We start from the raw sequence: 23,525 nt of genomic DNA, 5'->3' as shown, positions 1-23,525 counted from the left end.
TATCCACTGCACCACCTAGATGCCCCCAACTGCTCTACCTAGATGCCCTTTCTAGAGGACATTGAAGGAAGAACCAAGATTACAGAGTAAAGGCAGGGACTTGTCTGGGTTCTCCCCCAAATCCCTATAAATACCTTTAAAAAATGACTCCAAACAAATTCTAGATCAACAAAACCCACAAGATGGCAGAGTGAAGCAATTTTCCAGTTGAAGCCAAATTAAAAAGTTGGTAGGGAAGGTCTGTTGCACCAGGGTGAGAAAGGAGCAGAGTCTAGTACAGGTCATATCAATGGACCCAGGAAACCAGGAGCAAGTTTTGGGAACCACTGAATTAGTACCAATAGCAGCTGCTTCTGGACCTCTCAGCTCATGGATGATAACAGGGTCAAATAATTAGTCAGAAGGAGATTACTAGGGTCACTTTGCTAGCATTGAAGTAGGACTCTATTGTTCACCTCTCCAGATCCAGGTTCAGTCCTGCATGGCAGCCCCAGTTTAGTACACCACAGCTTGCAACCACAGGAGAGCAGGGACCCTGGATATAGTTCCAGGGCAGAAAAGAGTGGTTGTGATCACTAATAAATGAAAGCACAAGCTAGAAGCATAGCAAACATTTCTTCCTAGATCATACCACCTTGGGAGAACTGAAAACTTATAGGTCTCTAAAAGTATCTCTGAAAATAGGTTCACAGAATCCCTCAAGCTTTGGACAATGTGCCCTCTACCATGGAAGCAGAGGCCTACTTTAACAAAAATGCAAGTAATATGTTGAGAAAATGAGCAAACAACCCCAAAAAATTGACAATAGAAAGTTACTATGGTGGCAAGGAAAATCAAAACACATCCAGAAGATGATAACAAAGTCAAAGTTCCTACATCCAAACCTCCCAGAAAAATATGAATTGCTTGCAGGTCATGGAGAAATTCAGAAAGGATTTTGAAAATCAAGAAAGAGAGGTAAAGGAAAAATAGAAAAAAAGAAATGAGTGATGCAAGAAAATCATGAAAAATGCATCAAAAATTTGGTAAAGGAGATACAAAAATACTGAAGAATATAACACCTTAAAAACAGACTAGGACAACAATACAAGAGGTACAAATGGTACAAGAGATACAAATGGTACAAGAGGTACAAATGGTACAAGAGGTACAAAAAGCCAATGAAAAGAAGAATGTCTTGAAAAAACAATGAAAAACAAAAAGCCAAATGAAAAGAGGTACACAAATTCACTGCAGGAAAAAACTCCTTAAAAAGGAGAATTGCTCAAATGAAAAAAAAAAAAAAAGAATTACAAAAGTTCACTGAAATGGCCAGCTAGGTAGCAAAGTGGATAAAACACCAGCCCTGGAGTCAGGAGTGCCTGGGTTCAAATCCTGTCTCAGACACTTAATAATTACCTAGCTGTGTGGCCTTGGGAAAGCCACTGAATCCTATTTGCCTTGCAAAAGCCTAAAAAAAAGTTCACTGAAGAAAATAATCCCTTACAAACTAAAATTGAACAAATGGAAACTAATGTCTTTATGCGAAATCTAGAAATAATCAAATAAAACCAAACTAATGAAAAAATAGATAATGTGAAATATCCCATTGGAAAAACAACTGATAGAGAAAATAAATACAAGTGAGATAAACTAAAATTATTGAGCTACATGAAAGTCATGATAATAGGGAGCCTAAATATCATTTTTCAAAAACTTTTCAAAGGAAACTGCCATGATATTCTAGAACCAGAAGGTAAAATAGAAATCCACCTATCACCTCCTGAAAGTGATCACAAAATGAAAATTCTCAAGAATGAGTTAGCCAAATTCTAGAACTCTCAGATTATAGAGAAAATATTGCAAGCAGCCAGAAAGAAACAATTCAAGTATCATGGAGCCACAGTTAGGATAACACAAGATTTAACAGCTTCTACATTAAAGGATTGAAGAGTTTAGAATATGATATTCTGGAGGGCAAAGGAGTTAGGTTCACATCCAAGAATCACTAACCCATGAAAACTGAGTATAATTTTTCAGTGAAAAAAAAAATGGCATTCAACGGACTTCCAATTATTTTTGATGAAAATACTAGAGTCAAATAGAAAATTTAACTTTCAAATAAATGCAAGACTCAAGAGAAGCAAATAGGTAACTAGAAAATGATCATAAAGAACTTAAGGTTTAACTGGGAAAAAGACCCACATGTACTAGAATTGAATAAAGGGAAGCTAATGCCTTAATGAGAAATCAGACCAAAATATTTATAACAGCTCTCATTGTAAAGTCAAAGAAATGGAACTTGAAAGGATGCCCACTAACTAGGGAAGAACAAATTATGGCATATGAATATACTGGAGGAATACTATTCAGTAAGAATTTCAGAAAAAATCCTAGAAAGACTTATATAAACTAATGTTTAATAAAGTGAGCACAACCAGGAGAACATTGCATACATTAGCAATAGCATTGAGTGATGTTCACACAAATATGAACTTAGCTCTCCTTAGCAATCCAATAATCAAAAACAGTTCTAAAGACTTTCAATGTAGCATACCATCCACATTCAGAAAAACAATTATGGAACCTGAATAAAGACCAAAGCATACTATTTTATATTTCAAAATTTTGCTTTATGGATTTTTATAAGTCTCTCATGGGTTTTTGTTCCCTTTTGATCTGATTCATTTTTCACATCATGACAAAAATGGAAATATATTTAACATAGTTATATATGTTTAACCTGTATAGGAAGGAGGTAGAAAAATGTTGAACCCAAAATCTTACAAAAAGGTAAATGATGAAAACTATCTTTGCATGTAGTTGGAATAATAAATAAATATTTTTTTTAAAAAATAAGCTTAAACTATTTACATTCCCACATGGGAAAATGATACTGGTAATTCATAAGAACTTTCTCATTATTAAAGAAATTAGAAAGATGTATAGGCAGAGGGCAGAGGTGTAAGTTGGAACTGAAAAAAAAAAGATATCTAAAAATATTAAGGAAGTAATGGAGGCATGAACTGGAATAAAGGGAAAGGGAAAATAGAGTGGAGTCAATTATCTTTTATAAAAGAGGCAAGAAAATGTTTTTACAGTGGAGGGGAAGAAACCATTGTGAGGGAGAATAAGTGAACCTTACTTTCATCAAAATTGGTTCAAAGAGGATATAACATACATACATACCCAATTGGGTATAGAAATCCATCTTTTTCTACAGGAAAGCAGGAAGGAAAGGAGATAAGAGGTTGATTGATAGGAAAGAAGGGAGATTTGGGGAGTGGCCAGTGAGAAACAAAACACTTTTGAAGAGGAATAGGGTGAAAGGAAAGACAGAATAGAAGAAACAAGGGGAAATAGAATGGAGGAAAATCTAGTTAGTAGTAGAAACTGGAAAAAAAATTAAGCAAGTTTCTCTGATGAAGGCATCATGTTTCAAATATATAGAGAACTCAATCAAATTTATAAAAATAAGAGCCATTTCTCAACTGTTCAAAAGAACAAAAGCTATCTATTGCCATATGCAAAAATGCTCTAACTTAATGTTCATTGGAAAAATGCAAAGTAAAATAATTCTGAGGTACTACCTCATAACTATTAAAATGGCTAATAGGAGAGAAAAAGAAAATGACAGATATTGAGAGAGGATGTGGGAAAAAATGACACATTAATATATTATTGGTAGAGTTGTGAACTAATTCAAATATTCTATGGATAAACTTAGAACTATGCCCAAAGGACTATTGGCCTAGCAATATCATTACTGGGTCCATAGCCTAAAAGAGATTTTAAAATATATTTATAGTACCTTGTATTTGGGTGGCAAGGAATTGGATATTGATAGATACTCATCAATTTGGGAATGGTTGAACAAATTGTAGTATGTGATTGTTATGGAATGCTATTATATTATAAGAAATGATGAGCAGGATGCTCTCAGAAAAACCTGGAAGGATTTACACTGGAAAAAACCTGGAAAAATTTTGTACTGTGTACAAAGTAACTGTAATATTGTAAAATGATCCACTTTGAATGATTTGGCTATTTTCAGCAATACAATGAATCAGGACAACTCTGAAGAATTTATGATAAAAAAGGCTATTTATCTCAGAGAGGGAGTTGATGGGATCTGAATACAGTTTGAAGCATTCTTTTTTACTGTATTTTTCTTGAGGCTTTTTTGGGTCTATATTTTCTTTCACAATTTGACTATTATAGAAATGTTTTGCATCACTACACATGTACAATCTATATTGAATTGCTTTCCTTCTCATGAGGGTGTGTGAAGAGGGTGGAAAGGAAAGACTTTGGAACTCAAAAGTTTTGGAAATGAATGTTGAAAATTTTGTCAGTGAAAATGTAACTGTGAAAAAATAAAATACTAAATATTTGTTTTAAAAAGTAACTGGAGGAACTTTCGCCATCAGTCTTATGACAGAAGACATGTCTCTCAGCATCTAGGTAGTCAGAACCATATATGGTTAAAGTTACTCTTCATCCTGGTTGTCTTGTATTGATATTGGGTGGGTCTCTAACTTCTTATCATAGTTTATTGATTTTCAAGCAGGAGCAACATAACCAAGAACTTTGCCTCTGTCTTGCTACATGGCTTCTCTATTTCTGTCTATCTGTATCTCTCCATATCTCTTTCTGTATCTCCTTTTATCTCTCTCTGTTAGTCTCTCTGTCTCTATATCTTTTGGCTCTCTCAATTTCCCTCTGTCAATATGTTATCTTTGGTACAGGTTAGTTTTAAAGCTTTTTGGTTTATTTCAAGATTACTTCACAGCCTTAAAAATTGAGCACCCACCCCAAATGAATTTTTGGTTACAAGAGTTATGTCTATCAACATGTACTGAATTAGAAATTAAGATTTCTTAGTATGGTTTGATCTCATGGATTCCTTGAAAGGATATCAGGAACTCTTGAGAATCTCTGAATCAAATTTTGAGAACCACTAGATTAAGAAACAACTAGTGAGGAAACTTTTTCCACTGTAGAATTCCACTTCTGGACTCCCTTATCTTTCCCAGGCAACTGTTGGAGGGGTGAGAGACAAGGATGACAAAGGAGACAAGTACTCCATCAAGATCTCTAAGTGCTCCGTTTATTCACCAGAATAAAAGTGCTTAAATATCCTTCCCAAATTAGTCTCCAAATCAGTAAAAAATAATAGTGGATCTACTAGAAAATAAAGTAATCTGAGTAAGTGGTTTCTAGGGACACTTTTAGTGCTAAGTCCCATGAATAGGAACTTTCTTTCACATTGTACCTTCCTGCCACTAGCCCCCCACCAATATGCATTCTTAATTTCAATCTCTATTCTGAATGACCTTACTTTATGATCTGATTGAATGTACATGAGATTTTGGGTCTTATTTTAACATCAGTTTTTAGAGCAACCTTCTTCCCATATACCTTCCCTACAAATATCCCTGTCCTGCTCTCTAGTATAGCAGTTTGCCTTCTGCTAGAGAGGTAGGGGCAGTATTGTCTAACTTCAAGTTATCCATTTTTTTCTGATAATGAGTAAGTCCATAGCAGATAATCTGTCAACTCTAAAATTATTTTCTTTCATATTTACCCATTTAATTAAATGGAGATGAAAAATTAATCCCCAACATTAGAGGAGTCTGAGAATGAAAAGTATCAAGAGTTTTATAATCATATCTCCCACCAGGCAAGTTGACCCTTTGCTTTATTCTCCCACAGCAGATTATTGTAGCTGGCCTGACAAATGTGATTAATATTACTCAGCCAGAGTCTTTGTACTCAATGTCTCATGCCAAAAATGGCAGAAATCAAAGGAGAAGGGGCATTTCAGTGACAGTTATTTCCCTATCACATGAGTGGTTCTGTGTAATTAAAAAACAAGCTCAATTACATGGAGAAAATTCAATGACATAAGGTTTTTCATTTTCTCCCTTTTTATCCTTCATTGCTAGTCATGAGACTAAATAGTTTTTAAAGTGAATGCCCCACATCCTGAAAGAAAATATGTAATTCCACTAAGTGCATATTTCAGTATTTACATTCTTGTAATCCACAGTCCTTTCTTATTGATTTCTTTTTGCTATGCATAAAAAAAATCCCAACCTCCTAAATGCCTCCAGTAGTTGGCAAGGAAATAATAAATAAACTCATAGTCCAAAGTCACCAGGACATCAATGCAAATGAAAAAGAAAAGTTGAAAGATTATTCATTCATTTGAACATGAGAAGAACAAAAGGTATATTTTTTTAAATGTAAGAGTGAAAATGAATGATCATGTGTAAATTAAGGATAATCAATGAAGTACCCATTTACTCTAATGATAGCCTCATGATGACAAGAGAAAGAGAGCAAAGGCTTTAGAACAATTATTGTACTCCCTTGGTAAATGCATGTTAGGACATGGATAAGAACAACTAAAATTTGACTGGAATTGATCAGTTTTGATTTGCATCATTAATAGGAAAATATTTGCATCACTGCACTAATATCATAGATCCACTTTGGGTTTTTGGAAGAGAGAGACTGAGAGAAAGAGAAATAGATGAAAATAGAGGAAGAGAGAAAGGAAGAGATACAGAAAGAGATGAGGCTGAGACAGAAGACTGATAAACAGAACCAGAGACACAGAGGGACAAAAAGACAAAGACAGAATGACTAGAGACACAGTGAAACACAAAGGAAAAAAGAGCAGAGTCTCGAAGAAAAAGACATAGATAAATGTATAGAAACAGAGAAACAGAAAGAGAGAGAGACAAAGACAGAGAGAGACAAAGACAGAGAGACAGACATAGACAGAGAGACAGGGGAGAGACAGAAGATAGGGAGAGAGAGAGAGAGAGAGAGAGAGAGAGAGAGAGAGCTATGAGGTGAATTTTCTTAACAAGGCAAGAGCCAACCTTATTGGGGGTACAATAGTAACCTTCTCGACCAGGTTCAATACTTCAGATTCCTGAGAGTAGCTATAGACTTTAAGTATATCTTCCCTTCTGGTACAGTTTGTACCCTACGCAGGCAACATCCACAAAGCAGCTGTGGTTCCACCCACCAACATCCCAATACTGTCAGCTAGTTAAGTAAACAGGTTGCATACAATTTGACCCCCCCACTCCTACACATAAGTGGAGGAAAGTGCTACCCAAAACAGATTTTAGAAACTGTGATTGAGGATGCCTCTTAGGAAGCAGCATATTTACAGAAGGAAGGAAGGTTAAATGCAACCCACACAGATTTTAAGGGAATAATTGGTCTACTTATAAAACTCCCTTCTTCCCATGGCCCTAGAAAGCAGTCACAATACTGACTGGATAAAAATGCTAATTAAGATATCATAAACTACCCCAGAGGGGTTAGATTAAAAATAACGAAGGAATTCTATAAAAGGGACCCTTTTAAAATATTGCCTAAATCGAGTAGGGTAGAAGCAGGAAAATATGTGAAAGAGAAAAGGTTACATTGAAGAAAAGTCCACAGCTTCAACTCAGTATCCTCAATTCCACACAAATGATATTATTTAACCCCTAATATGTGCAAAATGCCATGTAAGGCACTAGGGATAAAAAAAAAAGATATTGCTATACCTGGAGTCAAGAAGACGAGGTCAAATCAAGTCTCAGACATTACTAGCTGTATAACCTTAGACAAATCATTTAATGTCTAACTGCCTCATTTTCTTAAATAACAAAATGTAGATATTAATAGGACTTTCTCCTTGAGTTTTTACAGGGATGAAGTGAGAGATCATTTGCAAAGTGCTTGACATATATCAAGAGCTTAATAAATACATGGAGTTTTTTGTTGTTGTTTTGTTTTGCTTTTCTTTTTTTACAAATGAAAACTGGCACAATCTCTGTCCTCCAGGAGTTTGAAATCAAGAAGGAATGACAAAAACACATAATCAATTTATTCAGGAAATGCATTCATTCATTCAACAAATATTTAGTGATCATACTTATTGTTTATATTTATTGGTATAGTACTTTCCTTTTGAGATGCATGATGGAGTTCCCACCTATACATGCGTGCGCACACACACACACACACACACACACACACACACAAAATCACATTTTAAAATAGTGGCAGATATCTTCTATTTTCAATCAGGAGAACTTTTTTAATATGTTGCTGAAACAGAATGATTACCTCCAATTTACTGTATAGATATTAATAGAGATAGAGATAGAGACAGACAGAGACAGAGACAGAGAGACAGAGACAGAGACAGAGACAAAGATAGAGATGATATAGACACAGACACAGACACACAGACAGACACAGATACAGATACAGATACAGATACAGATACAGATACAGATACAGATACAGATACAGATATAGATATAGATATAGATATAGATATAGATTATAGATATAGAGTGTGCTTAGGATGACATACATGTTGTTCCCCCCACACACACACGAAAATATGAGCTACTTTAGGTCAGGGGAATTTTTTGCCTTTCTGTGTAGCCCCAGTGCTTAACTTAATAGGGCACCTAGGAGAAAGTAAGTGCTTAATAAATGTTGATTTGAATTGCTTGTTGCTTCTACCCTCTCAGGCCTCTCTTGCTAGGGTAGGTGAGTGAAATTTTGAATTCTGGAGGGATAATTAAGTTAAGAAGGTGCAGGCCCTAACCAATGTTTGTTCCAGTCTCAAAAACAATTACCTCTTAAGCAAGCCTGTTTCTGGGATGTCTCTGCGTCCTATTTGTGTCTTCTTGTCTTCTGTATTAGTCCTCATAGTATCTTGAAATGTAGGTGACATCCTTCATCCTGCTTCCTGGACATCCAAGTAATAGTGGATTGGCTACCAGAAGATTTGCTGAGGTAGTAGGAGTATATGCAGCAGCAGACTGGTCAGGATTTTTAAAGTAAGAAACTACTAACTTATGTCACCATTATAACATATTTAACGGTGTTTTTGAAGACCTTCAAAGAGTAGAAATGCACCTTCTTTTGAGATAGCCCATTCTACTTTTGGATAGTTCTAATGTGTAGATATCAAACCTCAGTTTGCTTTATTGCAATTTCCACCTGTTTCTCTTCATTTTTTCCTGTAGTATCAAATAAGTATAAGTTTAGTACCTCTACCACAGAACCTCTCAAATCTTCATATTCTACCTGAGTCTTGCCCAGGTTAAAAGTCTCTTTGTTATCTTGATTGCCTTCCTCTAGATGATCTCCAATTTATAATAATCATCTTAACCTGTTTTGTCTAGTTGTACCTGGATAGGTATGAATTTCTAATGTGACCAGTCAGCAAAATTATGTGGTTTCTTCTAGAACTGTCTAAAACTCCTCAATTAGGGTGATTGAGTTTAGCTCATGATAACAAAGGACAGGAGATGCAAGGGCAGAGGTTAGTGTGACATTCAATAAGTTAATGATAGTTTCAATGTGACCTTTTTGTATAATCAGAGAAAAAATATCAATAAAAGCAAATTGTTGCATCTTTGGCATTCAGCCACCTGAGTTTTTCATGTTAATTAAACTAAAAATTTTGTTCTCTGTTTTACTTCTAGGAAATATATTTCATTTAAGCTGATAAGGAACTTTAAATTATCATGGTGTTCTAATTTCTCTTTTTTGGAATATCATAAGCCAAATCATCAAACAGTATGCTTGATGACTTCAAATAGTTATTATAGTGATCTTAACTAAGACACAATTTGTTTTGCTCATTGTCAGTTTATTTAACACAATGAAAATGGTTGAAGAATTATCTTCTTCTAAGATGTTAACCAAGGAGTCCAAGGAATTTCAGTTCTCTTAGCACATTCATCATAATTCAGTTAGTTTTCCCTTTTTCTTATCATAGCCATGAATTGATGTATATTTCAAAATTAATGGAGGTATAATATGATTAAGCCATAGACTTATCATGCTATTTAGCACTGAAGTTTTTGTTTCTTTTGTAAAGTATATGCATCTGAGATTGCAAATGTTGTACTGCTCTGGGCATGTCTGAAATAGCCACTAACATAACCCAAGGAATTTTTAAAGTGTCAGGTTGTGGAGGAAGAGTTACTGTTTATGTGAGGCCACAGTATTGGAAATAAATATTGTACATGAATGTAGACTATCTATACATAATTTGGCATTTATTGAATAACAACAAAACAAAATTTAAATTTAAAGTATATATAATGCAATTAAATTATAATTCAAGTCTCTTTTTCTCCTTTAAAACACCAGGATATATCTAAGCTTTCCCATCTATTTGAGACCAATTTGAGAAATGAGTATGACATCAATGTTTGATTAAAAGTAAGGTGATATGGAGCCAGAGGAGGAAGGGGCGGAGGAGGCGGCAGCGGCCATGGGCGCCCGGCTCTGGCCCGGGGGGAGGAGCCCAGCGGGGGCGGCCCCAGAGGCGCGAGCCCCGCACCGGCCAGTCTGAGGCAGTGGAGTGGCCAGGCCGGGACGAGACGCCGGGCCTGGCCTCGCCCTTGAGCGCATGCCGGCCCCGCCGCGCCAGGTTATTGCCAATAGAAAGAAAAACATTGACACTTGCATCCTGGAAGTCTACCATTTAAGAATCTGAAATTAGGGACTATATTCTAATTTGGACATGGCTAATCGAGGAGCAACGAGACCCAATGGGCCAAATACTGGGAATAAAATTTGCCAGTTCAAACTAGTACTTCTTGGCGAATCTGCTGTCGGAAAATCAAGTCTTGTGCTTCGATTTGTGAAGGGTCCATTTCATGAATTTCAAGAGAGTACCATCGGAGCTGCTTTTCTAACCCAGACTGTATGTCTGGATGATACAACAGTAAAATTTGAGATATGGAATACTGCTGGACAAGAAAGATATCATAGCTTAGCACCAATGTACTACAGAGGCGCCCAAGCAGCAATAGTTGTGTATGATATCACAAATGAGGAATCCTTTGCAAGAGCAAAAAACTGGGTTAAAGAACTTCAGAGGCAAGCAAGTCCTAACATTGTAATAGCTTTAGCAGGGAACAAGGCTGATCTAGCAAATAAAAGAGCTGTAGATTTCCAGGAAGCACAGTCTTATGCAGATGACAACAGTTTATTATTCATGGGGACATCAGCTAAAACATCAATGAATGTAAATGAAATATTCATGGCAATAGCCAAAAAGTTGCTGAAGAATGAACCACAGAATCCAGGAGCCAATTCTGCCAGAGGAAGAGGTGTAGACCTTACCAAACCCACACAACCCACTAGGAGTCAGTGTTGTAGTAACTAAACTCTATATGGAATATTCTTCTGCTTCCTAATTATTAATAACAGTGGAATTGGAGCATTTAACCTGGCCCAGTACAACTTCTAAAAAGGAGAAGAGACTTATAATATAGTCAAGTTTCTAATACAGAATTATTTTATGTGTTTTGAACTTAATTTTTAATAACATGCATGTGTCACTATTTGACTAATGTCTCAGCAATGGAAGGAACAAGTGGAAGCTCTTAATATTTGCTTCGTTGGAAGGTTGGGGTGGGGAATCATTTCTTGCCATTAGAAATATAGAATTATTGTATGGACCCACAATTAACCAGCTAGTTCCTCTAAATCCCCATGTTGATGCAGATATAATCTATGACACAGAATTGGGACCCCTTAAATTGTTGGGGGTTTTTTTAATTCTTTCTAGAAGCAGGTCCTAAAGATACTTCTGCTTATCTGCAGTATTCTTAAAAATGATAGTTTCTGCTGGTATCTATTTTAAGCATACATTCCACATTTTAATAATTTAACCATTAAAAAAAAAGACTTTAAACCATCCATGTCTTCAGAAAAAGTGAACTTTAGTTCATGGTATCTAAATTATAGCCTATCCTGTTTTTAAATGGTGATAAAAATCAAGTTTATCCCCATTTTCTCTTATAAAGACAAAACTAATAAATGCAACTTGACAGAGAAGTGTTTTCAAACATAAGAACTCTTCAACTCAAATGAAACAAACCAAGTGTCTGTGATTTCTCTTTAATCACTGCTAGCCATTTACATGGGGTGGTTCTGTTTTGTTTTGTGGTGGGGTTTTTTGATCCCTTTGGACATGATCTAGTCAATGCACTAACAATTATGTACATTCAATTTGATTATTTTAAACTTGGATCTTCAAATGTACTGTAAATAGAGTACTGCATTGTAGTCTCCATTTATGTTTAATACGTTCTGTAATATTTAAGAGTTGCTTCAAAGTATGCAAAATGTACAGTTATTAGAACAGCTAATTATTTCCTCTTTATCACTTCCCTTCCCTTCTCCCTTGGATTTGAAGGGGATTTGAGTTATTCTTCCATGACTAGAGTAATAAAATGAAGACTACTGTGTCTGTAAAAAAAAAAAAGTAAGGTGATATATTCAACAAAAATTGATAAATTAGAAAAGGTGGGGTTTAGAGGAAAAATGGATGTCAAAATTCTGTTTTAGACATTTAATTTGAGATGTCTATGAAACACATTTGTCCAGCAGTCAGTTAGTGTTGCAAGACTGGTACTGAGAAAAAGATGAGGATATTATATGTAGACTTGGGATCCAATGGAAGATAAATGAAAACTATGGACATTGAAAAAAATCATAGAATTATTATATTAGAAGAAGAGAGGGGATCCAAAAATATAGCCCTGTGGTACACTCATGCAGAGGAAATGGAACATTGATGAAGATCCAGTAAAGGTGACTAGGAATGGTGAAACAGGGAGGATAATACCAGGAGGCAGCATTGTCTTGAAAACCCAGGGAGGAGTGAGGATCCAGGTGAAATGATTAGTTTGCAATAGAAAAATCTGCAGAAAGGTCAAGAAAAATATGACTTAGAGAAAGAAGTGATGATAAGCAATTAAGAGATCATCAGAGCCTTGAAGAGTGCAGTTGCAATGAGCAGGAAAATAAAATAAATTGTATCTCAGAAGTGTTGAATGTAGTAGAGGAGTAAGTCTCTGTATGAAAAAACTGGAAAGGAAAGAAACATCACATGGTAGGAAGCATTACATGCAAGACAAAGGACCTTGAACTTTACTCAGTAGGCAAATAGCACTGAACATAGAAATAACAATATGAAGGGTGAATTTAAAGGATGAGAGGGAGCAGAGAAAACAATTCGAAGTTTATTACAACAGTTCAAGCAGACTATTAAAAAGAAAGTGCCTTCACAAAGGCAATGGGGCAGGAAAACAGAAGGGAGCATATATGCACATTATAGTTTAACTAAGAATGTAAAAAATAGTTAATATGGGAAGAAAGAGAAAGAAAATAATATAGATAACTTCTAGATTTCTCAGATGAAAGTCTGAAGGAATAGTGATGTCACTGACAGAAATAGTAAGAAGAGAAACAGGGGTACAGACAAGATAACTATAAACTTTGTCCAACCCTTCATTTTGCCAGAAGACTTCTGATTCAAATTATATTTTCTTCTAACCTGTGAAAGCCCCAAAGTTTTAAAAAAGGAAAAAATGTTGGAATGCAAGGGAATTTCCTCCACCATTAAAAGTCCAATCCCAGGAACAGCTAAGTGGTGTAGCAGATAGAGCACCAGCCCTGGGAGTCAAAGAGCTGAGTTCCAATTTGATTTCAGACACTTATTGATTGCATGATCCTGGACAAGTCATTTAATCTTGATTGCCTCTAAAAATATTCATCCCTTTTGTACTTCAATCAATTGTGCTCACCACTTGGAATCTGTCTCTCTATTTTGCTATATCTGTTTATTTTCCCCACTCCAAGGCTATTCCTCCATCCACTTTAATTCCTCTATAACTGATGATGATGATTTAAAAAAAGAAATGGTATTAATTCCAAAGTCATAGTAAAAATGTTAATCTTGTGATTCTATAGAAATATTTAATAATATACTCTGGGTTTCTTGGTTTAGTATACAAAAATGAGGATTAATAGTAATAATAGCACTGATAAAATAATAAGTTGTTGATCCAAGGTCTGGAAATCAATAGTTTCTCTATTTGTTAATATCATTTTGCTATCTGGAGAGTCTGGTCTTTGTTCTGTCATCCATGATGCATCCTGTGCACAGGTGTAGGGAGACCTGAAATTCAGTCCACTAGTTGGAAGAGTCTGCTTTATTCCATCTGATAGCTGATTAGCAAGCAAACCCAAAAGGAATATTTTTTATCCTTGGTTGTTAGTTCTTATTAGAAATACATTATGTTGGGAAAACAATAAGTGGTAAACTATTATTTTGTAGATTTTGCCCAAAAGTAAGACAAAAATTGATAATAAAGACTCTAGCTTAATTTACTTATTTGACTAGTTAAGATGGTGGTTGAGAAAAAGTAGGAAAAACAAACCAAATAGTGTGATCTTGGAATGGTCTCTGAATTCAGGTTAAAAGCACAATGAGGCTGACTTCTGGCCAAGATGGTGGAGAGAAAACAGGCACAGTTTTAAAGCCTCCTGAATTCTTCCCTATCTATCACATGAAACAAACCTCTTAAAAGAAATCTGACCCAAAAAACCAAGAAAGAAAAGCCAAGAGAAAGAACATCTACTTCAGGATTTGTCTCCCGCAGCAGCTTTGGTCAAATACGGCTGTGAGTCTGGGCTCAGAGGGAGGATCAGCCCAGGATCAGCCAGATTAACAGATGAATTGGAACTGGGAGTCTGAGGGCCCTGGAGCCGGACCTGATGGATCAGCAGCGGGGCTGGATGAAAGGGGTTTGTATCCGCAGGGAAGCAAAGGCACTGGTGTTGGTGCTGCCCCCTGGAACATGGGAAGCGGGCAGGGGGGAGACTTCTGGTGCTGGAGAGCTGTGGACACCATCCCTGGGCTCCTCCTGCCTGAGAAACTCTGAGTCCACACCTCCATTGCACTGAGGCTTCTTCCTAAACAAACAAAGGCAAACAACTTCTGCCTCAGGCCCAGGTGTGTGAGCAAAAGAACCAGCCTAGCTGAGGAATGACCTCAGGCCAGGGTAAAGCCCACCATTGATTGAAGGCAAAAGAATTCAATAGCTCCAACTCCTCCCTTCAAGCAAAGGGAGAGGCCTCTCAAGCAAGGCCACAGACACGCCAGAGAAAGCAAAAAGCACCTCCTACTGGCCAACAAGAGAAATTGCACTCAGTGAGTAAAGCCTTTAGCGATCCCAAGCCCAGGTGAACCAGCCCCCCCCCCCCCAACTCAAGGTCTTAGCATAATAAAGAAGGGTCAGCGGAAAATTGGATCCATAGAAAAATTCCTGGAAGGGAAAGACCCCAACTCAGAGAGACCTGGAACCTCTGAGGAGAATACAATCTGGTCTCCAGCACAGAAAGACTTCCTTGAATAAATAAGGAAGGAGCTTAAAAATTTGGGAGAGACAATTAATAACTTGCAACAAGAAAACAAAACCTTAGAAAGTACAATTGTACAAGCACAAAAGGAGAATAACTCTCAGATCATCAATTGGACAATTACAAAATGAGAATAATTCTCTCAGATCCTCAAATGAGCAAATTCAAAAAGAAATTAATTCTCTCAAAACCTCAATTGGTCAAATGGAAAGCTCTTTCAAAACTAGAATTGACCAATTGGAAAAGGAGTTGCAAAAGGTTAATGAAGAAAACTCCTCCCCCCCCAAAAAAAGAATGGAGTCTACAGAAACTAATGATTCCATGAGACAGCAAGAGTCAGTTAAACAAAATCAAAAAATAGAAAAAATAGAAGAAAATATAAAATACCTCATCAACAAAACCACTTATCTCAAGAATAGATTGAGGAGGGGCAACCTGAAAATTATAGGACTTCCTGAAAACATTGAATAGAAATAAAGCCTGGACTTAATATTACAGGATCTAGTGATTGAAAACTGCCCTGATATCATGGAATTGGAGGGCAAAGTAGTTATTGAAAGAGTACATTGATCACCACCAGAAAAAGATCCTAAAATGAAAATACCAAGGAATGTTGCGGCCAAACTGCAGAACTATCAGATAAAAGAGAAAATGCTGCAAGCAGCCAGAAAGAAGCAATTTAAATATCAAGGATCCACAGTAAGGATCATGCAGGACCTGGCTCCATCAACTTTAAGGGATCAAAGGACCTGGAACGAGATATTTCGAAGAGCACAGGAGCTTGGAAGGCAGCCAAGAATCTACTTTCCTGCAAAGCTGAGCCTTCTCTTCCAGGGAAATAGATGAACATTTAATGAAATGGAAGAATTCCAAAAATTTCTGATGAAAAGACCAGAGCTAAACAGAAAATTTGGACATCAAACAGGAGGTTCAAGAGACACATAAAAAGGTAAAAGAAGGGTGGGGGGGGTGGTAAAAGGAAAAAAAATGCAATCCAGTATGTTAATACTAGCTATATCCCAGCATGGGGCAAAAAAGATTCTCATAAATCTTGAGAAATGTAACTCTAACAGAGAGAATACACCTAGCCAGAAATGATGGACATTCATGATCTATCCATGAAACTGATATCTACTGGGTTGTAACTGGTTTAAACCCACCTTGGGAGAAAGACTCTAATAACTCTCAGGAATTTTGACTCTATTCTATACAATATACTGAACTAGAAGGGACAGACACTCAGAATTTTCTATGACTTAGATAGAATGATCTAAAAAAAAAACCACTACCTCCCTAAAAAGGGTGACAGGAAAGAGATGGGAGGAGAGAAGGGATTGAATGGGGCAAATCTCATTACACTAAGAGGTACAAAAAACCTATGGGCAATAGATGGGAGGAAGGGAGCAGAGGAGAAAAACCTGAATATTCTTCTCATCAGACTTGGCTTAAAGTCGACCTACACATATTCAGTTAACTTACAAAACATCTAACCTTTCAAGTATTAAAAGGGGAAAAGGGGAGGGGGGAATGGAGAAAAGGAAGGGGAGTGGGGGAAATAAGGGGAAATAACAAAAGGAAGGGAAGGGAAAAGGGAAAAAGGGAAAGGGGAAAGAAAGAGGAGGGTGTGATAAAGCAGGGCAAACACACTGAAGGGGGTGGTATTCAGAAACAAAATACTGAGGAATATGGATAAAAGGGGGGAAAGGGGGAAAAATACAAACAGAGGGAAGAAAGCATGGAGGGCAATAAAGAATTAGTAATCATAACCTTGAATGTGAATTGGATGAACTCTCCCTTAAAATGTAAGCAAATAGCAGAGTGGATTAAAAACCAGAATCCTACAATATGCTGCTTACAAGAAACTCACTTTAAGCAGAGAGATACATATAGAGTAAAGGTAAAAGGTTGGAGCAAAATATATTTTGCTTCAGCTGAAGTAAAAAAAGCAAGAGTAGCAATCCATATCTCAGACAAAGCAGCAAAAATGCATAGCATTAAAAGAGATAAGGAAGGAAACTTTTTCCTCCTAAAAGGTACCATAGAAAATGAAGTCATTTCAATATTTAATATATTTGTGGCCAGTGGGAGAGCACCCAAATTTTTAGAGGAGAACCTGAAAGAACTACAGGAAGACACAGACAGCAAAACTCTACTAGTGGGAGACCTCAAACTCCCACTCTCAGATCTAGATAAACTGAATCATAAAACAAACAAGAAAGAAATTAGGGAGGTAAATAGATTGTTAGAAAAGTTAGATATGGTAGACTTATGGAGGAAACTGAATGGGGATAGAAAGAAATATACCTTTTTTCTCTGCAGTACATGGAACTTATACAGAAATTGACCATGTACTAGGACATAAATAACTAATGATCAACAGCAGAAAGGCAGAAATAGTGAATACATCTTTCTCAGATCACAATGCAATAAAAGTCATATGCAATACTGGGCCAAGGAGATATAGACCCAGAGCAAATTGGAAACTGAATAACCTCATTTTAAAAAATGAGTGGACCAAAAAACAAATTATAGAAAGAATTAACCATTTTATCATAGATAATGATAATAATGAAACAACATATGAAAACCTATGGGATTCATTCAAAGCAACTCTCAGGGGATATATTATAGCTATAAATGCTTATATGAATAAATTGGAGAAAGAGGAAATCAATGAATTAAACATGCAACTAAAAAAATTAGAGAAAGAACAAATCAAAAATCCCCAATTAAGTAGCAAATCAGAAATTCTAAAAATTAAAGAAATTAATAAAATTGAATTAATAAATAAAAGCAAAAGATGGTATTATGAAAAAACCAATAAAATTGATACACCTCTGATCAATTTGATTAAAAAAAAGAAGAAAACCAAATTGCCTAGTATCATAAATGAAAAAGGTGGACACACCACCAATGAGGAGGAAATTAAAGTAATAATTCAAAAAAATTTTCCCCAACTCTATGCCAATAAATTTGATAATCTAAGTGAAATGGACGACTATTAACAAATATTACAATATAAGTTGCCCAGGTTAAATGAAGAAGAGATTAAATACCTAAACAACCCTATCTCAGAAAAAGAAATTCAATAAGCCATTACTGAACTCCCTAAAAAAAAAATCTCCAAGGCCTGATGGATTCACAAGTGAATTCTACCAAACATTTAAGGAACAATTGGTTCCAATCCCATATAAACTGTTTGGAAAAATAGGGAAAAATGGAACTCTGCCTAACTCTTTCTAGGAAACCAATATGGTACTGTTATCTAAACCAGGAAAAGTTAAAACAGAGAAAGAAAATTATAGACCTATCTCCCTGATTAATATAGGTCCAAAAATCCTAAATAAAATCTGAGCAAAATGATTACAACAAGTCATCACTAGGATAATACATTATGATCAAGTAGGATTTATTCCAGGAATGCAGGGTTGGTTCAATGTTAGGAAAACTGTTAGTATACTCAATTATATCAACAACAAACCTATCAGAAATCATATGATCATATCAATAGATGCTGAAAAAGCTTTTGACAAAATACAGCATCTATTCCTATTAAAAACACTAGAGAGCGTAGGAATAAATGGACTGTTCCTTAAAATAATTAGCAGTATCTATCTAAAACCATCAACAAACATTATATTCAATGGGGAGATGCTAGAGGCATTCCCAATAAGATCAGGGGTGAAACAAGGGTGCCCATTATCACCAATACTATTAAATATTGTATTAGAAATGTTAGCATCAGCAATTAGAGAAGATAAAGAAATTAAAGGAATTAGAATTGGGAAGGAAGAGACTAAACTCTCACTCTTTGCAGATGACATGATGGTCTACCTAGAGAATCCCAAGAAATCATCCAAAAAACTACTGGAAACAATTAGCAATTTTAGCAAAAGTTGCAGGTTATAAAATAAACCCTCATAAATCCTCAACTTTTCTATAGTCTTGCAAGAAACAGCAGGAAGAGCTAGAAAGAGAAATCCCATTCAAAGTAACCTCAGACAATATAAAATATTTGGGAGTCTATTTGCCAAGACAGACTCAGAATCTTTTTGAAAACAATTATAAAACACTTCTCATACAAATTAAATTAGATTTAAATAACTGGGCAAATATCAACTGCTCATGGATAGGTAGAGCTAATATAATAAAAATGACAATTCTACCAAAACTAAACTATCTGTTTAGTGCCCTAGCAATCAAAATTCCAAAAAATTACTTTAACGAGTTAGAAAAAATTGTAAGTAAATTCATATGGAGAAATAAAAAGTCAAGAATTGCCAGGAGCTTAATGAAAAAATGTGCAAAAGAAGTTGGCTTAGCCCTACCTGATCTAAAATTATATTATAAAGCATCAGTCATCAAAACTGTTTGGTATTGGCTAAGAAACAGAGTGGTGGACCAGTGGAATAGACTAGGTGTAAAAGCAGGAGGTGATTATAGTAATCTGCTGTTTGATAAACCCAAAGAGTCTGGCCATTGGGATAAAAACTCCCTCTTTGAGAAAAACTGATGGTAAAATTGGAAGTTAGTATGGAAGTAACTTAGATTAGACCAACGCTTCACACCCTTTACCAAGATAAGATCCAAATGGTTACAGGACATAGACATAAAAAACAATACTATAAGCAAATTAGAAGATCAAGGACTAGTCTACCTGTCAGATCTATGGAAAGGGGAACAGTTTATGACTAAGGAAGAGTGGGAGAACATCACCAAAAACCAATTAGATGATTTCGATTACATTAAATTAAAAAGCTTTTGCACAGATAAAACCAATGTAACCAAGATCAAAAGAAATGTAGTAAATTGGGAAAAGATCTTTACAAGTAATGATTCTGACAAAGGACTCATTTCTAAAATATACAGAGAATTGAGTCATATTTTTAAAGCAAAAAGTCATTCCCCAATTGACAAATGTTCAAAGGATATGCAAAGGCAATTTACAGATGAGGAGATCAAAGCAATCCATAGCTATATGAAAAAATGCTCTAAATCATTAATTACTAGAGAAATACAAATTATAGCTTCCCTGAGGTAACACCTCACACCTCTCAGATTGGCCAGTGTGACCAGGAAGGATAATGATCATTGTTGGAAGGGATGTGTGAAATCTGGGACACTATTACACTGTTGGTGGAGCTGTGAACTCATCCAACTCTTCTGGAGAGCTATTTGGAACTATGCCCAAAGGGCAACAAAAATGTACATACCCTTTGACCCAGCAATACCACTACTGGGTCTATACCCTGAAGAGATGAGGAAAAAGGGTAAAAACATTACTTGTGCAAAAATATTTATAGCAGCCCTGTTTTTTGTGGCAAAGAATTGGAAATCCAGTAAATGTCCTTCAATTGGGGAATGGCTTAGCAAACTGTGGTATATGGATGTCATGGAACTCTACTGTTCTATTAGAAACCAGGAGGGAAGGGGAGGCTTGGTGGCATAGTGGATAAAGCACCAGCCCTAGAGTCAGGAGTACCTGGGTTCAAATCCAGTCTCAGACACTTAATAATTACCTAGCTGTGTGGCCTTGGGCAAGCCACTTAACCCCATTTGCCTTGCAAAAACCTAAAACAAAAAAGAAACCAGGAGGGATGGGATTGCAGGGAAACCTGGAGGGATTTGCATGAACTGATGCTGAGTGAGATGAGCAGAACCAGAAAAATACTGTACACCCTAACAGGAACATAGGAGTGATGTTCAACCTTGAAGGACTTGCTCATTCCATCATTGCAACAATCGGGAACAATTTTGGGCTGTCTGCAAAGGAGAGTACCATCTGTATCCAGATAAGGAGTTGTGGAGTTTGAACAAAGTGCAAGGACTATTCCCTTTAATTTAGAATAAAGTAGATATCTTATTGTCTGATCGTGTTACCTCTTAGAATTCTCTTCTCTTTAAGGATATGATTTCTCTCTCATCACACCCAATTTGGACCAAGGTACAACATGGAAACAAAGTGAAGACTGAAAGAGTGCTGTCTGTGGGGGTGGGGAGGGAAGCAAGATTGGGGGAAAATTGTAAAACTCAAATAATATCTTTAATAAAAATAACTAAAATAAGCACATTGATATATTCCCATCTCTCTACCAATTAGAAAACACAGGGATGGACTACCTAAATCATGTTGAAGATACTTCAAAATATTAACACAGAAAGAAGATGCCAAAAATCAATTCTAATGATAACAGTTTACCTCAGAACTTAGGAAAGTGCCTTTAAAACTCATGATGTCCAAAAGTCAGAGTCCTATAGGTACTGGTCCCAAATTTAAGCACAAAGATTAAAATCAAAATGAACCTGATCAAAAATGTCTACCATGGTGCAGCTAGGTGGTGCAGTGGAGGCAAGGTAGGTGCCACAGTGGATAGAGCATTGGAAAGAGTCAGAAGAACCTAAGTTCAAATGTGACCCCAGGCATTTAATAATTACCTAACTGCATGGCCTTGGGCAAGCCACTTAACCCCATTTGCCTTGCAAAAAAAAAAAAAACTGAAGGCAAAAATTCCCAGAAGCTCTTCCCCAGCTCATTCCAAATGCCTTTAAATTATGACACAAACCAAATTCTAGAGTGGTGGAACACACAGAAAGGCTGAGTGAAACAATTTTCTGGCCCAAGACAACTTGGAAGATCCACAGGAAAGGTCTTTTCCACCAGGGTTGGAAAGGGCCATAGCCTAACATGGGCAGCCCTGGAGCAAACCAATTCTAGCCATCCAGGTACAGCCCACAGGCTGTCTGGGTTCCTGGGGTGCCTGGTTCTATGACAGAGCATGGGGGATTAGGGGGTTAGGGGGAGGAGCTTCCAGATCTCTCAGCCCACAAATTGCCAAAGACAATTTGAAAAGTCAGTGGGAAAACTGTCACCAAGTAAGCACAGAGTCCAAGCCAGCGCAGGCCTCAGCACAGCCCTAAAACCAGGAACCAGAAACAAGCCTGTAGAGTCACCCAGCAGCTGTTTCCAGAGCACTCAGTTCAGAGATGGTAAGGGGATCAGGGGGGACTACAGAGGTCTCTCTGCTATCCCTGGGGCAGGACTCTGATGCTTTGCCCATTCTCAGATTCAGGTCACAATCTGGGGCCTCACACAGCCATAGCAATGTAGGGACCTAGTCACAATTTCAGGGCAGCAGGGAGTGCTTGTGGTCAACCACTGACCAGAACACAGGCTAGAAAAACAGTCAGAGGTCAGAGCCTCTCATAATACCTTAAAGGAACTGACGTCCTTGGAGGAGGTGGGTATCCCTGAAAACAGCTGTAAAAAACTGTCAAAAGCTTGGGAAAGTGCATCTTCTATGCTGTAAGCAAAGCTCTGCCTTAACAAAGTGTTAAAATCAAGTCATAGACTGGGTAAATGGGCAAAAAACTGAAGAAAAAGAATCTTGCCATAGACAATTATTTGGTCCCATGAAGGATCAAAATGCATACTCAGAAGATGACAAAGTCAAAGCTTCTGTATTCAAAGCCTCCAAGAAAAATAGGAATTGGTCTCAGGCTATGGAAGAACTCAAAACAGATTTTGAAAATCAAGTAAGGGAGGTAGAGAAAATTGGGAAGAGAAATGAGAGTGGTGTAGGAAAATCATGAAAACCAAGTCAGCAGTTTTATGAAGAAGATCCAAAAAAGTACTGATGAAAATAAGATCTTACAAACTAGGTTAGGTCAAAGAAAAAAGCTGTCCAAAAGGTCAAAAAGGAGAAGAATGCCTTAAAAAGCAGAACTGGTCTTATAGAAAAGGATATTTTTAAAAAACTGCCTGATAAAAATAATTACTTAAAACATAGAATGGAACTAAGGGAAGCTGGTGATATTGTGAGAAATCAAGAAACAATAAAACAAAACCCAAAGAATGAAAAACTAGAGGTAAATAAGAAATATCTCATTGGAGAAATAATTGATCTGGAAAACAAATCCAGGAGAGATCATTTAAAAATTATTGGGCAACCTGAAAATCTTGACCAGGAAAACAGCCTACACTTCAATTTTTAAGAAATTCTCCAAGAAGATCGCCCTGATATCCTAGAAGCAGATGTTAAAATAGAAATTGAGGGGGATCCACTGATCACCTCCAGAAAAATAAAAACTCCCAGAAATATGATAGCCAAATTCCAGAACTCCCATGTCAAGGAGAAAATATTACAAGCAACCAGAAAGAAAGAATCCAAGTATCATGAAGTTACAATCAAGATTATACAGGATTTAGCATGATCTACATTAAGGTCTCAAAGGGCTTGAAATATGCTATCCCAGAAGCAAAAGAATTTGGATTACAACTGGAAATC

At 36.5% G+C, this 23,525-nt stretch overlaps 1 pseudogene; it reads left to right on the top strand.

Annotated features, from left to right (window-relative positions):
* Nucleotides 1-10,392: 10,392 nt before the first annotated feature.
* On the top strand, nucleotides 10,393-11,369 carry LOC141520406 (ras-related protein Rab-5A pseudogene; annotated as a pseudogene).
* The last annotated feature ends 12,156 nt before the right edge of the window (nucleotides 11,370-23,525 follow it).

Source organism: Macrotis lagotis, chromosome 4 (genome assembly GCF_037893015.1).
Source record: "Macrotis lagotis isolate mMagLag1 chromosome 4, bilby.v1.9.chrom.fasta, whole genome shotgun sequence".
NCBI lineage: Eukaryota > Metazoa > Chordata > Mammalia > Peramelemorphia > Peramelidae > Macrotis > Macrotis lagotis.
This window is presented reverse-complemented; position numbering and strand designations above follow the sequence as displayed.